Here is a 14,909-nt window from a genome sequence, read left to right as displayed (position 1 = left end):
TCACGGCACATTGATGACCCTAACGGTGCTATAACTACATCCGAAAATGGCACAGAGATATTAAGCTGTATTAAAGGGAAGCTCTCTTCCCTTAAAGGGAAGCTCTCTTAAAGGGAAGCTCTCCTTCACGAATGCATGCGATTGTGAGTATGATATTATGTGCCTGACGGAAACGTGGCTAAACTCATTATGTTCAGGTGCGTCTTATTTCACAGATGAGTACGCTGTCTTCAGGGCCGATAAGGTGTATTCTGGCAAGATTAAATACGGGGGTGGAGTTCTGATGGCCTGCCGTTCGGTGCATTTAGGAGACCAGACCTGGACACATGCCAAGAATGTGTGTGGTTTGGAAATTCCAACGTGTGACAATTAAATCGCACTACCTAGTCGGCTGTTACTATTTTCCATCAAAATCTGCTCCTAACGTTTTTTACCGATCCTTTTTTGGATATTGGGGAAAAAATCGATTTTTAGAAGTACAAGGTTCACATTTACGGGGACTTTAATCTTCCTAAGTCGATTGGTCCACTGGTTTGCTCACTAGTGACTGCACAGCAACTCGACAAAAAGCTGAATGTTTAATTGATTTTAGTAATTTCAATGGTTTACATCAATATAATGCAATTAAGAACTGTGCTGGAAACATTCTAGACCTAATTCTGTCTAATGTCCTTCTTTTTGGCGTGCAAGCAGTACGCGATCCTCTTGTTCTGGTAGACAAATATACCCTGTCGTTCTCTTGTCTTTTCGTCAGTACGTGAGATGGTGCCAGAAAAATTTAGAGACGCGTATGGCAATTACCTCAAGCTGTACAATGATCTTCTGGGCCTACGACTGGTCAGAATTGCCTTGAGATTGAGGCTGTAAGCACAGGCGTTCAGCTACTTACATCAATTGCACAGGATGTAATGGAAAAATGTATACTTCGACGTAAATCGAAGAAGTGTAGATTTCCATGCTGATTTTCGCGTTATTTGAGACATTACTTGAAGAAAAAGCAGAGGTATCCCAAACTCTACGTGAAATCACAAAGTGAATATGGTACCAAAGATATTCACTGTGCAGAAAAATTGTGAAAAAACTGATTGCACGTGATGAAGCCAAGTACCACAAACTTGCAAAGAGGGAAAGCAGCTGGTGAGGATCAGGTAACAGCAGATTTGTTGAAGGACGGAGGAGAGATTGTGCTACAAAAACTAGCCACCCTGTATACGCAATGCCTTGTGACCTCGAGAGTATCAGAAGCTTGGAAGAACGCTAACATCATCTTAATTCATAAGAATGGAGACGTCAAGTACTTGAAGAATTAAAGACCAATCAGCTTATTGTCCGTTGCCTACAAGGTATTTACTAAGGTAATCGCTAATAGAGTAAGGAAAACCTTGGACTTTATTCAACCTAATGATCAGGCAGGCTTTCGTAAAGGATACTCGACAATAGACCACATTGACACTATCAATCAGGTGATAGAGAAATGCGCAGAATATAATCAACCCCTATATATAGCATTCATTGATTACAAGAAAGCATTTGACTCAGTGGAAACCTCAGCTGTCATGCAGGCATTGCGGAATCAGGGTGTAGAAGAGTGTTATGTGAAAATATTGGAAGATATTTATAACGATTGCACAGCTAATATAGGTCTCCATAAAGTCAGCAATAAAATTCCAATACGGAAAGGTGTCAGGCAGGGAGACACGATCTCGCCAATGCTCTTCACTGCCTGCTTACATGAGGTATTCCGGGGACTGGAATGGGAACATTTGGGGATAAGAGTTAATGAAGAATACCTGAGTAATTTGCGATTCGCTGATAACATTGCCTTGCTAAGCCACTCAGGACAAGAACTGCAAAGCATGATCAATCAGCTAGACAGGCAGAGCAGAACGATGGGGCTCGGAATTAACATGCAGAAAACCAAAGTAATGTTCACCAGCCTAGCAAGGGAACAGCAGTTCACAATTGGTAGCGAGGTGCTGGAAATAGTAAGAGAATACGTGTACTTAGGGCAGGTAGTGACCGCAGATCCGGATCATGAGAGGGAAATAACTAGAAGAATAAGAATGGGGTGGAGCGCATATGGCAGGTTCTCTCAGATCATGAATAGTAGCTTACGAATATCCCTGAAGAGAAAAGAATAGAACAGCTGTATCCTACCGGTACTCACCTATGGGGCAAAAACGTGGAGGCTAACAAAGAGGGTTCAGCTTAAGTTAATAACAACGCAGCGAGCTATGGAAAAGAAAATGATAGGTGTAACGTTAAGAGATCGGAAGAGGGCCGAGAGGGTGAGGGAACAAAGGCGGGTTAATGACATCTTAGTTGAAATCAAGAGGAAGAAGTGGGCTTGGGCAGGGCATGTAATGCGAAGGCAAGATAACCGCTGGTCCTTAAGGGTAACGGAGTGGATTTCAAGAGAAAGCAAACGTAGCAGGGGACGGCAGAAAGTTAGGTGGAGGGATGAGATTAAGAAGTTGGCGGGGATACAGTGGGCCGCAGCTGTCGAAGGACAGGGTTAATTGGGGAGACATGGGAGAGGCCTTTGCCCTGCAGTGGGTGTAGTCAGGCTGATGATGATGACTACAAACTTCTTGAACAGAACTTTAAAAAAGAACAAAGCAGTGTTTGGGATTTTGTGTGCAAGCAAAGAAATGATAAGGTTAGTGCTACTGTGATAAAGACGCGCGATGGCATTTGTTTTAAACATCAAGATGTGTGCCAAGCTCTTGCTGATCACTTCAGCTCTTGTTTTGTGTGGCATGGTAATACAGCTGCTGTTATCACTTTTGAAGACAGCGCTGACTGTTTAGCGTATGATATTGTCACCGAGTATGAGGTTCTTTCGGCGATTCAGAAACTTAAGCGAAAACTTTCAACAGGAATTGATGAACTTCCCAGCTTCGTAATCAAAGGATGCGCTGACATTTTTGGCCCTGTTTTGGCGCTTTTGTTACACTTATCGTTGCGAACTGGTCTTCTTCGTTGTCATTGGAAGTTGTCAGTAGTTGTTCCTGTATTGAAATCTGCCGATGCTTGTGATGTAAACAACTTTAGACCTGTGTCACTGATTTGTTCTTTTGCGAAAGTTTTTGAAATGGGTATGTACGAACGCATGGGCTCATAATTCAAACATAAGATCTCAATTCTGCAGCACGGTTTTTTGAAAGGTCAATCTGTGGAAACGATTTTATGCAGCTTTCTTGATTATACTGGGCCACATGTACTTAATCGCGGTCAGGCAGATGCAATCTACTTTGACATCACTAAAGCCTTCGATATGGTTTCCCATGAGGAACTTCTGATGAAGATGGAAAAATACGGACTTTGCCCGATGTACTGCAGGTGGCTCAAAAGCTACCTTGGCAGCCGCCATAGCATGGTCCGATTTTCCGGCATTGTGTCCAAAGAATTTCTATCTTCTTCGGGAGTGCCTCAAGGCTCCAACTTAGGACCGCTGTTGTTTCTAGTGTTTGTTAATGATCTGCCGTTACAAGTCAAGAGCTCGAGAATTTTGCTCTTCGCACATGATTTCAAATTATTCCGTAATATTGGAGACATTGAGGACTGCCGCCAATTGCAAGCTGACATAAACAACGTCGAGAATTGATGTTTGATGAATCGCTTAAATCTAAATATTAAGAAGACTTCCGTCTTGTCTCTAACTAGGTAACGTGACACAGTTACGTTTGATTATGCACTTTTGGCGGGTCAAATTTCTCGTGTGGCCCATGTACGAGACCTTCGTTTTGTTGTTGATTCAAGGCTTGATTTTATATTGCATGTAAATTCAATTGTGTTACGCGCATTAAGGCATATTGGTCTTATCTCAAGACTAACAAAAAAATTTCGACGGCACGAATGTCTATGCACTGACCGCGTCTTGAGTTCGCGTCAGTAGCCTGGAATAGCATGTGTTGCCTATTGCACGAAAATTGAATATGTCCAGCGTAAGTTCATACGCATCTATTATGATAGATGCAGGCAGAGGCAGGCAGAGGCAGAGGCAGGCAGAGGCAGAGGCAGGCAGGCAGAGGCAGGCGGAGGCAGGCAGAGGCAGGCAGAGGCAGGCAGAGGCAGAGGCAGGCAGGCAGAGGCAGGCAGAGGCAGGCAGAGGCAGGAAGAGGCAGGCAGAGGCAGGCAGAGGCAGGCAGAGGCAGAGGCAGGCAGGCAGACGCAGGCAGAGGCAGGCAGGCAGAGGCAGGCAGAGGCAGAGGCAGGCAGGCAGAGGCAGGCAGAGGCAGAGGCAGGCAAGCAGAGGCAGGCAGAGGCAGGCAGAGGCAGGCAGAGGCACAGGCAGGTAAGCAGAGGCAGGAAGAGGCAGGCAGAGGCAGGCAGAGGCAGGCAGAGGCAGAGGCAGGCAGGCAGACGCAGGCAGAGGCAGGCAGGCAGAGGCAGGCAGAGGCAGAGGCAGGCAGGCAGAGGCAGGCAGGCAGAGGCAGGCAGAAGCAGAGGCAGGCAAGCAGAGGCAGGCAGAGGCAGGCAGGCAGAGGCAGGCAGAGCCAGAGGCAGGCAGGCAGAGGCAGGCAGAGGCAGGCAGGCAGGCAGAGGCAGAGGCAGGCAGGCAGGCAGAGGCAGAGGCAGGCAGAGGCAGGCAGAGGCAGGCAGAGGCAGAGGCAGAGGCAGGCAGGCAGAGGCAGGCAGAGGCAGAGGCAGTGTTGTGCCATAGAGGTGGTCCCGCTGCGCTCGCCACCCGTTTCGTGACTGAGCGTTGCCAACTCTCTTAGCGGTAGCGAAGACTCCGAGTCAGGAGTCGGTGAGACTAAGAAAACGCTTTATACACTATGTGCAGGGCATAATATACTTCAACATCGGCACGGGGGCCGAGAGCTACACAACGCGACTGTTCTCGCACAGCGACGATGAGCGAGACACCAGCACGTCACACCATCCGACTCCACTCGTGAGCAGCACTCGACTCACGGTGGGTCGGTCACTCGGTCACTCCGTCACCCACTTCCAAGCTGCAGCGTTGGGGCTTATATAGCCTGAGGAACGGTGGCCCCTCAGGACTGGCTAATCCAAAGGCAGCACTCGACGGCAGTCCGAAAGGACCAATCAGCGATCGCGCGGGCCAACCGCTTCAAATTTTGCCGCGCGCGGTGGCGTCCGGGAGAGAAGGAATCTGGCGCCTCGCTGTCTGGCCTCTTGCGACAGGTCCAGGCGTGTTGCTTGCAGATGCTTCTCCTTAGGACTACGCTGCCGTACGGCGCAGCATCGTGGCTTCTCAGGGAGCGTTAGGGCGCGTGCCTTGCGGTGCAGCACCAGGGCTTGTCAAAAGGGACGCTCGTAGGAGAAAGTTAGCGGCCGGCAGAATTGGAATCCGGGCGCGTTTCCCGGCATGACAGCATCCCCGCCATCAGATAAGGCGCCGGGAATACGAGCTGCTTCCACGTGGCTCGGATGCCAGGCGCGCATCTTCGTCAGGCTCTTCCAAGTTCACGTCCAGTCCAGGTAACTTCACGAGCACCAGGTCCCACTCGCAGGCCAGGAGCTCTGTTGACCTCGTTGTCGCCAAGGCACCTCGACCAGCTTCGCTGAGGTCGTTCCGATCCCCTTGCTTCTCGCCACTGGTCATGGTTGGTCGTTCTGCAGACTACAAAACCGACCGGCAAAAGGCAACACCCAAAGGCAACACCCAACACAAGCAAGTGCCCTCTGTCTCCCATCAAACACCAGACGAAGCCATAATCCAAATTAACCTAACTAAATTGATGTCCCCATTTATTCCCGCTGCAACAAGAGGCATGTGTACGATCTGGTACACAAGGTTCAAACAACCATTTTGCAAAGTATCAACACATCAAAATAGCAGTAGCACTTAATAATCAACAATAATAATGAAAATCAGATTGGTCCCCTTGAAATCATTTGGACCGAAAACACACTACTGAGGAAGCAAATGAGGTCATTCATTTTTGCCCCTTTCTTCCTTCGAACATGATAGTTTGTTGCAAAGCGAGAGAAGGTATGTAACGAGGAGGTCACTGAAAGAAGCGAGGCCTAGAATGCACGACTTATAGCATCGGCGTTCGCGTTCAACCTTCCCTTCTTAGAGCGGACAACCAGATTGTGCTGCTGGAGGGTCATGCTCCACCTCAGCAAACGGCCGCTTTTAGACGACATGTTACTTAACCAGGTTAGAGGGCAATGGTCCGTTTCCACAACAAACTCAGAACCGGAGACATAACAAGCCAGCTTCTGAACTGCCCACACAAGGCAGGCGCACTCTTTTTCAGAGGTACTGTATGCCTCTGCCCTACAGCTTAGTTTGCGACTCAAATACAAAATTGGTCGTTCATGACCACTAGCATCTTCTTGGCATAGCACCGCTCCCATTCCGCGATCACTCGCGTCACATTGAATGATGAAACCTTTCGAAAAGTCTGGCGCCGTTAGAACCGGCTTATGGCTCAATGCTTGTTTCAACATTTGGAACGCATTTTCTTTCTTCGAGTCCCACGTCACCTTAACGGGCTCTGATTTTCGAAGCGCGTCTGTTAGCGGGCTGGCAAGGTCAGAGTAGTCTCTCACATAGTGTTGGTAATATCCAGCTAAACCTAAAAAAAGCCCTTATATCCGTCTTAGTGGTTGGCCGGGGATAGTTTACAATAGCGGCTACCTTGATGTCGGAAGGTCTACGCCGGCCGCGCCCCACCACATGGCCCAAATAAGTCACTTCACCGCAACCTACATAGCATTTAGCTGGTTTCACAGTAAGGCCTGCCTCTTTCAACCTGCACAATGCGACTCGCAAGTGCTCGAGATGTTCTTCCCAAGTGTCCGAAAAGATGGCAACATTGTCGAGGTATGGCAATGCAAACTCGCCCAAACCATGAAGCACTCTGTCCATCAGGCTAGAGAAACAATACGGCGCGTTTTTAAGTCCGAAGCTCAGCATGAGTGGGCGGAAGGTTCCGAACGGGGAAACGAACGCGGCGCAACGGCTAGCCCGTTCCGTAAGGGGTACTTGCCAATAGCCTCGCACGAGGTCCAGCGTAGATATATAATTTGACTTCGACACCGTCTCCACTCTTTCTTCTAGGTTCGGTATCGGATATGTCTGATCTCGGGTGATCGCGTTCAGCCGCCGATAATCGACGCATGGCCTCGGATCCTTTCCCGGAACCTGGACAAGTATCAGGGGCGATGTGTAGTCGCTCTCACTTGGCACTATAACCCCCAAGTCACGCATGCGCTGAATCTCCTCAGCCGTGATTTTTTTCTTCACGTGTGAACAACGATACGGTTTACTGCGGATCGGTTGCTCAGATGTTAGCTCGATGTCGTGCTCTAAGACCGTAGTCTTTCCGGGACGGTTCGAAAAAACCTCCGTAAACTCGGAAACTATTCCCTTTAAATCCTCCTTTTGGGTGGTACTTAGACGCGCGTCCAAAGTCAGCTGTTCCAACATTAGCTCTAAACCACAATCTTTCATGTCAGCTGTCGTCAGGATTTCCGCCCCTTCCTCATCGGCAGCATTTATCGTCATGCTTACAATCGCGTGACGCTGAATGTAGGGCTTCATCAAGTTGCTGTGATAAATTTTGTTGGGCCGTCTCCCCAATTTCACTTCGTAGTTCGTATCGGAAAGCTTCGATACAACCTTCGCGGGTCCTTCCCAGTGAACCTCGAGCTTGTTTTTCTTCGACGGACGCAGCAACATCACCTGACTACCTACTTCGAAGGTGCGTTTTTTTGCTGACTTGTCGTAATATCCCTTTGACAAGATTTGCGCCGCCTTCATGTGCCTCTCTACAATATCTTTTGTTTTCCCGAGCCTCTGAAGAAGGTCGAGGACGTAGGAGACTACATTTGGGTCGTCATCACTGCCTTCCCAAGACTCTCGCAACATGCGCAGCGGAGTTCTAAGGCTTCGGCCATACACGAGCTCCGCGGGGCTAAAGCCTGTGCTCTCATGGGGAGCAGACCTCAAGGCGAACATAGCGGCGGGTATGCAGGCCTCCCAGTCACAGTGACGCTCAAAGCACAGGGCTCTCAATATGCGCTTAAGCACCGAATGCATTCGCTCTACTGGATTAGATTGAGGGTGATGGATAGAACTGTGCACCACTTTAATGCCGCATCTTTCCAAAAAGGTAGAAGTTAGGCAGCTGGTGAAGACGCTGCCATTGTCGCACTGGATCTCAGAAGGGAACCCGACGCGTGCGAGCATTGAGAGCAGAGCGTCCACGACCTGGGAAGAATTTAGCTCCTTAAGTGGTACCGCCTCCGGGAACTTGGTCGCGACGCACAGGGCCGTCAGAACATACCTACACCCGCTCGTTGATTCTGGCAAAGGACCTACAATATCAATTACCAGTCGCCGAAAAGGTTCTGTTATGACTGGCACTAACTTCATCGGCGCCTTCCACTTGTCAGTGGATTTGCCTACTCTCTGGCAGGTCTCGCAAGATCGCACGAATTGTTCGACATCCTTCCAACAATACGGCCAATAAAACTCCTGAGCCAATCTAGCCTTGGTCTTTTTTAAGCCAAGATGCCCTGCCCACGCATTTTCGTGCGCGAGTTCCAGTAACTGACAGCGATATTTTCGAGGGATCAAAATCTGCTCATATTTGCGACCCTGCTTATCGGTGTAGCAGCGATACAATAAGCCAGATCTCTCGTAAAATGGAACCCTCTTTTTCTCCACTCCCAGTCTGACGCTCTTCATCAGATCGGCTATTGAGCAGTCTTGCTGCTGCTCGCGAATGAGCGTTTCCTTTTCAACTGCGGCCAGCTCCTGCCAGCTGGCGGAAACCGGAGCGAGTATGGAGCCCGCGTCGCCTAACTGCGGCGTCGTGTCTAGATCGCGGCTAGCAGTGCACGTTTCACTCTCAGTCTCGTCCAAACCGCGCTCTCCCAAGCCAGTCTCCGAGCTCTGCATCTCCCGTGTCTGCCCGCCACTCAAGTTACCTTGATCGCTCCGCGTGCCGCACGGCTGTTCGTTCACCGACAGTCCAGTTCCCTCGACAGTTGGCGCGCTTTGGATCGCGTGAGGGCCATGTACGCCACGTTGGCAAAGAATGATTTGCCCTGATCCTTCACCATCTGCTCCGAGCTATTTGAGAACAGGTAGGGAAAGTGCTCCGCAAGGGCGGCAGACACAGCGGCTTCTGTGTTAAGTTTTCCAAACTCTCTTTCAATGATGACCGCTGCGATCGGTAAGCAGACACTCTCATCCTCGGCCACTTGCCGTATCCAAGCGCATTCTCCTGTAAAGTCACTAGAGGAGACGAAAGGCGGGTGGACGACGTCCATAGTTGCTGCCGAGTCCCGAAGTGCTCTGCACTTCTTGCCGTTTACTTTAATTTCCTGCATGTATGGCTCCAACAGTCGCATGTTTTTATTTGTTTCCCGTATCGTTGCAAAAGCAACTTTCTCTTGGCAGTTCGCCGCGATGTGCCCTTGCTTTTTGCAGTTGTAGCAGATTAACGGCTTCAGTTTTTCAAAAGAACGCGTCGCATCGTTTCGCTGCTTGGGACCATCGCTAGCATTCTGAGATGCATTCTGCCCTTCCTTCACAGTTTCTTTGGTAAGGGACTCGTCTTTCCGAAACTCGCGACGCTTGATTTGCTTCCGTTCGTCGGGCTTCCTTGAAAACCCGTCTCTCTTATCTGCTTTTTCTACACGCACTGCCCTGCTGTGCAAGCTGCGGCGGAGGTAATACTCTCCAGCTAATTCTGCTGCCTTGTCTAGCTTAACCTCCTTTAGCCTATCTTGCAGCCAGAGCTTGACATCCTCATCAATGCAACGGTAGAATTGTTCTAACGCGATGCATTCGACGACTTTATCGCGGTCGTCGTAAACCTCTTCACCTTTCAGCCATTCAACCAGGCCGGCTTTTAGACGAAATGCGAAGTCAACATGTGACTCCCTGCCCTTCTGTGCATACCGGAACCTCTGCCGGAAAGCTTCGGGCGACAGTTTGTACTTTCGCAATAGCGCCTCCTTCACATCACTGTAGCTCTCAAACGCCTCTTTCGATAAGCAAGTTATCACGTCAGATGCCTCCCCGTGAAGCAAGGCTAACAGATTCTGTGCCCAGAAGGATCGCTCAATGTCATTCCGTTCGCACACATGCTCAAATTTAACGAGGTATTTAGCCATATCCTCGCCGACTACAAAGGGCGGCAGTTGGTCGCGTATTTTTGGAGCGTTAGAGGGAACCGTCGTCGAAGCCAGACTAGGCGCTGGCGAGGTTTTTCGGAGCTCCAGCTCTTTCATTTTAACCTCGTGCTCTCTAAGCGCCTGGCGCTCTCGCATCTCCTTTTCTTTCATTTCCTCATCGCGACGTTCCCTTTCTCTCTTTTCCTCCCTGTAAGGGATCGTTAGTGTACGCGGGGTCATTGGAACGCGGCTGGGGGCACTCAAAGCGGAGCGTCTCCTTTCTTGGAACGCGGCCGCTCGCGAACGCGCCGGCAAGTATACGGGTGTCCCCCCACCCGCGGTACCGATTCGCACACGTGCTGGCACGGATGTGTATTTGTGTTTGTTTTATTTTTATTTTGTGGTGGAGGGAATGTTCTCTGCACGTACTGGCACGACCGTGCGTTTGTGTTTGTGGAAAGGGCGTTTTGCCCTACGGAAGCTGGAGGGCTGGCCAGGCTCTCGATAAACCAATCATGTGAACATCGTAACATGATTGGAAGTCACCAGATGTGGGCCGGGCCTTGAGGTCTTTAAAACCGGGCCCCGGAGCTGGAAGCGGGGTTCTGCGCTAAGGTGAGATGCTACGCATCTTCGGCAACGCCGAGTAGGGGCCTCCCCTAGTATTAGCCAGTTCCGCCCTTTTGTTGTTTGTCCTTTGCTGTTTTAATTTGTCTCTAGTGCCTTAACTTGTATCTATTGTAAATACTGTACATAAAATTTGAAGTGTTCGCCTTACCCCTGCGTCTCAACTGAACACAAGACCGTCTCTGACGGGGCACCGCTGGTGCGAAGAGCTTCAGTCTTCCAGTTGGAACCAACCGTCTCCGATGGGGCACCCCTGGTGCAAGGAGAGTAGAAGAACCTGATCTTTACTGGCGCAGTCGACGAGGATCCTGCGGCCATCGGAAGACGGCGCAGGAAGAAGATTGAACGCAGGGAGAAAGGCGACGGTCAGGCAACAGCAGCGTTCGAAAAAGGACCTGCGGAGAGACGCCGGCAAGGACGCAAGGACCACGGCAGTAGTGCAGCGACGCGAGACTGCGTCCGGTGAAGTAAAGCAGCGCGTCGAGAACTCGACGGTCACCGGCGGCGGACCAGCGGCGTGCGACAGCTCATCGCAGCGTCCGGGAAAAGTGGCGGTGGACCCCGACGCCAAGGAGCTGGCAATGCGGATCGACGCATCGAAACCGTGAGTTTCCTTGGTCGCATTGTTCACGTCCCTGTGTTCGAGCCGGTAGGACAGCTGAGGGGTACAGAAGGCGGTATGGAGAGTTATCCAAGCCGGCCCTCACTTGATGTAAAGTACCGAGTAGAATTGGCGAAGGCGCGCTTAGCTTATTATCAGGCAGAGCTTGCAAAAGTGAATGGAGGAAAGGCGCTGCTATGCGAGGAAAAACCTCCGGATTTGCAGGTATTAGAAGCAAGGCGCCAGCAGCTAGAGCTCGAGCTGGCTAAGCTCAAAGATTCGAGGAGAGCTAGTCAACTAGCCAGGGAGAACTTGCCCGAGTCCCGAGTGGAGAGGTCGCCTGTGATGGAACGCAAAGGCATAGGCCAGTCAAGCACAGGTCTAGAAAACAGCCAGGCAGAATTAAAAAGTGAGCCAGATTTCTGCGAAGCTGGAAGCGCCGTTGAAGGAAATATCGTGACGGAACGCAGCGTCTCGGTATTAGAGGCGGTGAACGCGCACTCCGACGATCCAGCTGCACAGGTTAGCTCTGCCCCAAATGACACCTGGGACGCGGACGCGGGTTCAGGATTGTTGGAAGTCACTCTGACAATCACAAAAAGGCGGTCTCAATCAAGCTGCGGAAAAGAGCATTTAGTTCAGCAGGGAACGGCCAGCGACAACAGATGTCAGATCGCGGAGCTAGTGACAGGAGAAAGTCTAGCGTTGCTGGAACGGCACACTGTGTCGGTAATAGGGCATGAAGGGCCTCGTAGCCTTATTGCTAGCAATAGCCTTTCATCCGAGGCAGAGAGCGGAGGTGGGCCGACCGGGCAGAGCGCCGCGCAGTTGTGGAACGCACCCGGTGTGTGTCCGGCCAGGTCATTTGAGGACCCGGAAATGAGTGGCGACTTGCCGCAAGGGAAGCTCGGGTCAAGTGACTTCGAGGGAGCTCATGGAGCCTCGGAGTTAGACGATGCCACGAAGCCGGCAAATGCCTATCAAGCAGGGAACGGCTATGTCAGTGTTTACCTGAGCAGGAACGGGGCAAATGGCTCCAAGCGAGGTAGAGTAACAGGAGGCAGGTGCGTGGCTTTCACGGTGGAAGTTGGCGCGGGGAACAGTACGTCCCGTGCTGCAGAACGCCAAATCACGTGTGGCAAAAGTTGTCGCACTGATATGATTAGGCTGGACAGGGACCATGTTCCTCACGCAGTACTCGTTTCGAACCGGCGCGCCGGAGAAAGCTTGCCCTCAAGTGCGTCGCGTGCTGAAGTATTTGGACTTATCGAGGATCAGGACGTTGTTTTCGATCCTGGAGGGCAGCAATTCTTGAATTCTTGCCCCGCTGTGGCACCGGCCTAATGAGCATAGTAGCCATTGGGCGTTGATCGTGTCGGTTGAGACGCGTGGTGGCTCAAACTCACACAGGGACGCTCGGTGCGACCAAGGAGGCTCAAGTGGCCGCTTTCGGACCCCGTATCAGTGCTACTGAACGCTCCAGTTGCGAGTGTCTGTGTGCGTGTGTGTGTGCGCTCGTTCGCGAGCAGGACGAGGGTGTGTTCTTGGAGTTGGCGAACTGGGTGCAACGCACCAACTTGGACGCTGTGTTACGGCGCACGGCAGGCATGCCACTGTGTGTATTTTAGTGTGCAATTTGCCTATGTTTTCTTGGTGCCTTAAGCATTTTCCTTAATGTTGTGTTGTTGCCCATGTGCATTATTTTGCTTTTGGTTTTGTTTGTGCCAGTGCTAGTGTATCCACGGTATGTCACCCACAGGGTGGTTTTGTGACCCGTACCGATCCCTTTGTTATAATTCTAAAAGTGGCATTTGAGCCCTTTGTAGAATCTTGGGAAGGGCGTGTAAGGGATCGTTAGTGTACGCGGGGTCATTGGAACGCGGCTGGGGGCACTCAAAGCGGAGCGTCTCCTTTCTTGGAACGCGGCCGCTCGCGAATGCGCCGGCAAGTATACGGGTGTCCCCCCACCCGCGGTACCGATTCGCACACGTGCTGGCACGGATGTGTATTTGTGTTTGTTTTATTTTTATTTTGTGGTGGAGGGAATGTTCACTGCACGTACTGGCACGACCGTGCGTTTGTGTTTGTGGAAAGGGCGTTTTGCCCTACGGAAGCTGGAGGGCTGGCCAGGCTCTCGATAAACCAATCATGTGAACATCGTAACATGATTGGAAGTCACCAAATGTGGGCCGGGCCTTGAGGTCTTTAAAACCGGGCCCCGGAGCTAGAAGCGGGCTGTGAGATGCTACACATCTTCGGCAACGCCGAGTAGGGGCCTCCCCTAGTATTAGCCAGTTCCGCCCTTTTGTTGTTTGTCCTTTGCTGTTTTAATTTGTCTCTAGTGCCTTAACTTGTATCTATTGTAAATACTGTACATAAAATTTGAAGTGTTCGCCTTACCCCTGCGTCTCAACTGAACACAAGACCGTCTCTGACGGGGCACCGCTGGTGCGAAGAGCTTCAGTCTTCCAGTTGGAACCAACCGTCTCTGGCGGGGCACCCCTGGTGCAAAGAGGAAGACAGAGAACCTGTGGAAATTTACTCTCCCGTTCACGCCTTTCATTGATATCAGCCCAGGCCTCTTCGGCTTCCTCAGCCGTCACGTCCGCAGTCCTCATGACCTCAAGGATCGCATTCTTTCTTTTTGTTGAGCCCAAATCAATGCCCAACTCCTCACAAATTTGGAGAAGTTCTTTAACCTTGTAACTCTCCATCGTTCACACTGCCTCTTGCTGTTTGCCCTTTTAGAAACTACTTGCCGTACACTACTATATCGCTACTAGTTCGGTACGCGCAAAAATTTCACACACTGCCTTGTTTACCCCTTCAGCATCCCTTGGTTTTCAAAACATTTTTGCTAGGCTTGAAATACACAAAGTTAACACAATGCTACACCAAATTTTTCTCTAAGCTACTATAACCTGTGTTAGAGAAAGTCTGGCATTTGAGGAAAACTTCAGGCACTCACCGCGCCTAGGTAGCTGATGTCGGTCGATCCCATAGCTGCCATCCAATGTGTTGCCATAGAGGTGGTCCCGCTGCGCTCGCCACCCGTTTCGTGACTGAGCGTTGCCAACTCTCTTAGCGGTAGCGAAGACTCCGAGTCAGGCGTCGGTGAGACCAAGAAAACGCTTTATATACTATGTACAGGACATAATATACTTCAACATCGGCACGGAGGCCGAGAGCTACACAACGCGACTGTTCTCGCACAGCGACGATGAGCGAGACACCAGCACGTCACACCATCCGACTCCACTCGTGAGCAGCACTCGACTCACGGTGGGTCGGTCACTCGGTCACTCCGTCACCCACTTCCAAGCTGCAGCGTTGGGGCTTATATAGCCTGAGGAACGGTGGCCCCTCAGAACTGGCCAATCCAAAGGCAGCACTCGACGGCAGTCCGAAAGGACCAATCAGCGATCGCGCGGGCCAAACGCTTCAAATTTTGCCGCGCGCGGTGGCGTCCGGGAGAGAAGGAATCTGGCGCCTCGCTGTCTGGCCTCTTGCGACAGGTCCAGACGTGTTGCTTGCAGATGCTTCTCCTTAGGACTACGCTGCCGTACGGCGC

General features: G+C 51.0%; 1 pseudogene; it reads right to left on the bottom strand.

Moving 5' to 3' along the window:
• LOC149338179 (uncharacterized) overlaps nt 1-14,114 on the bottom strand; it is a 19,451-nt pseudogene extending 5,337 nt beyond the window's left edge.
• Nucleotides 14,115-14,909: the final 795 nt, after the last annotated feature.

This window comes from Amblyomma mixtum, chromosome 6 (assembly GCF_055824585.1).
Source record: "Amblyomma mixtum isolate Tamu chromosome 6, ASM5582458v1, whole genome shotgun sequence".
NCBI classification, from domain to species: domain Eukaryota; kingdom Metazoa; phylum Arthropoda; class Arachnida; order Ixodida; family Ixodidae; genus Amblyomma; species Amblyomma mixtum.
Note: the sequence above shows the minus strand (reverse complement) of the source record. Positions and strands in the feature narration are given on the sequence as shown.